Source organism: Pinus tabuliformis, chromosome X (genome assembly GCF_031772625.1).
Source record: "Pinus tabuliformis cultivar Carrire ecotype Pingquan chromosome X, CPIR1, whole genome shotgun sequence".
In the NCBI taxonomy this organism is placed as follows: Eukaryota; Viridiplantae; Streptophyta; class Pinopsida; order Pinales; family Pinaceae; genus Pinus; species Pinus tabuliformis.
Window position 1 is genome coordinate 61,288,605 of NC_142308.1, and position 3,000 is coordinate 61,291,604.

The following is a 3,000-nucleotide window of genomic DNA, read 5'->3' on the forward strand; positions in this document are numbered from 1 at the left end:
ACTTAGGAAAAGATTTTGCTGATCTGGAGTAAATCCACCGCATATTGAATTGAATGCCGGAGTATTCAATTGCCAGAACACAGAATCTTTCTTATCCAATAATGATGGGCATATCTGTTGAGCATGGTGCGATACCGATGAAACTAACACATGAATCTACGCTTTCAGGCATCTGCGGCTTTTGTTGAATGAGAAACGGCAAAGACTGCTCTTTCCAGATGTCCCCAGCCCCTTTTATCTCTGTCACTTGAATGTTTTTGTTCTTTCTAAAAAAAAACTTGACACCCTTGAACGCAATCCCTCTGTTGTCTCCGTTGCAGGTTCTTCTACATTCATACTTCCATATTCACAATTATTCTCGATGCTAATGGGCTCATGTTGGTTGTCATGATCTTCAACATTAGGGAGAGAATGACTTGGCAAATGGAGCCAATAAAAGTTCCTCGATAAAGGTTTTGCTGATGTATCAAGAAGCATGAGGAGAAGAAAATAAACCGGCTTTGCATTATGTGATTTTGGATACTGCATTTCAAAAACTGGAAGTGTTATTTTTGATGGCACTGATATATTTTTGTTGATTTTGTGGTATGGACAGGTCCCTTCCAAATCCCATACTGAGACCTCCACTGTAACATTTGACAGGGGACTTGATGTTGTGTTCACTATCTCAATAAAATATGTTGCCAGATTCAACTGCACATGGATTGGTTCTGCAGCTGAACGGACACCATAGAATCCTGCTGTCTGTTCATGAAAATAGTCATAAAATTGACCTCTCAAACCCGGCCATGGATTCTGGGTTTTCCAAATTAGAACACCTGTGTATTTTGTCCACATCCTTGACGTCCACCCTTCCAAAGTGCCTTATATTGAACATAGTTGACAAGTTGTGCCTTCTCACAGAAATCATCCAGACTCTTTGGCTCTCCATACATTTCAATTTGATCATGGACCGTTCCAGGGTTAGAATATGGGATATACTTGTGATAGTCCCAAACAGGATTTGGCACTTCTTTAATGTAGCCATTTGGGAGCTTCTGAAACAGTGGAATTTGCCATGCTTCTGGAGGCATTGTTGCTCTGATAGTGGTTGCAAGTGGCATACCTACAGAACCCACCTCAGGATTAAACCCATATTTATAAAAGTCATCCTTGAAAAAGTCTTCTGGATTTTGGATATTATAGGGGCCATCTGTAAATTCTCCATCTCCACTGGCAAATCCATCCCATAAAGATCCTTGTATGTATACACGGGTTCCATCAAGGTATCGGCTAGGATCTTCAGAGGCTTTGGGCCATGTATGTGAATTCATTAAATTTGTTCCAATGTCAGGGGACTTCGAATAAGGATGAAGCTGCAAGTCATTCTTTAGAGCTGCATTGATGTCATCTGGTGGGTGTTGCTCATTACCTCCAACCCATAGTGCCAAAAGGAATGGCAGCCAGAGAACCATAGAATGATGTTTCAATACAAATCTAATGCCAAAGCGAAGAGAGATGCCGTAAGAACCATTGGCTTTGTCCAGCGCTTGCCATCATTTACAATTGAGCGAACTCGGGTAGCATATGAAAGAAAATTATGGGTCTCATCCATAATGGATTCCGCTGGGGATATATTTGCAAACATTAATGTTTTGGCATCGCCACCAAGTGCATCACTCATAAGCATCGTGAGCTTGTGATTTCTGTATGCCGCCCTTCAGAAGCCAGTGCACTAATAACATCCCCCAGGGCTGAAAGAGACCGATTGATATTTTGAGCCACTTTCATTTGATTGCCTGTTGATCCCTTTATTTTATGTTAACTTAATGAAGACATCAACTTACACTGCAACTGCAACTTATTATATCTAGTGGTCCTCTACAGCATAGTAGTTTTTATACACACGGAGTAGAAATTGAGTTTACAGACAATGCGCACAACTCCTCAAAACGACACTTTAATTCCCAATGATGCCATGATCTGAGAGATAAATTGTGGGTGTGCAGGCCAAGCTGCTGCTGTCACTAAATTCCCATCTCTGAAACACGTAGTTATAGGTTCTGGCTCTAACCATTCACCGCCAGAAAGCAATACATCAAGCTTTACAGCTGGATACGCAGTACATGTTTTCTCTTTCAATATACCTGCACCAGCAAGAATCAATTGCCCACGACAGATAGAAGAAATGAGCTTGTTTGAATCAGAAAACCGCTTGACCAATTTAAGAACAAATTCATTTAGAGCTAGGTACTCGGGTGCCCTTCCTCCAGGAACTATCAACCCATCATACATGCTTGCATCAATGTCATCGAAAGATGCTGTCAAAACAAAATAGTGGCCTCGTAGTTCTGAATAAGTCATGTTTGTTTTCTTCAAATTGTTATATTATCAAAACATAAATGAATTTGCAGCAGATTGTCGAGTGAAGCTAGAATGCGGGCTTGTTGAGCTCTTGCTCTTGCTAGCCACCAATTTGGCCTCTCTCTATAGTAATGCATGGTCTAGTCCTTGTTCATCAGCTGCGGAGAATGTAAATCCATGTCTAACTTTTGCAGGGATTGTCTCATCATCCACATCAAAACACTGTCATTTGAAGAGCTGTAGAGCTATAGAACATCATGACAAATTACATATTAATGATTTCTTCTTCAAAACAGGGTTTTGAAGAAGAATCTATCTCTGACATGAGACGGAGTCTAACATCGGCTCCACTTGGGATGGCAGCTGCCGCTCCGTGGAGGTGCCAAGAACCGCAGAACTTTGGGAGAGCAGACAGTGCCTCTACCCATTGGGCAATGGAGTCATCATCAACACAACTCTTGACTTATTTTCAAACTGAAACTGAACTCAAACAATCTTCAAGCAAACTAAAACAAGATGCTGCCCGTATGGCTGCTTATTTATTTACAACATCTACTCTAATCTGCTGTACAAACACTAGATCAGGTAATACTAAAATGCCAAATTAACCATTCAAGTAAACCTGACAATGAAGCCGCTTGAGAATGCTGCCACGAA

General features: G+C 41.1%; 2 pseudogenes; both read right to left on the minus strand.

The window, feature by feature from the left end:
- Positions 1 to 228: 228 nt before the first annotated feature.
- LOC149138324 (mannosylglycoprotein endo-beta-mannosidase pseudogene) lies at positions 229 to 1,469 on the minus strand (annotated as a pseudogene).
- Positions 1,470 to 1,926: 457 nt separating this feature from the next.
- LOC149138325 (protein DJ-1 homolog D pseudogene) lies at positions 1,927 to 2,343 on the minus strand (annotated as a pseudogene).
- Positions 2,344 to 3,000: the final 657 nt, after the last annotated feature.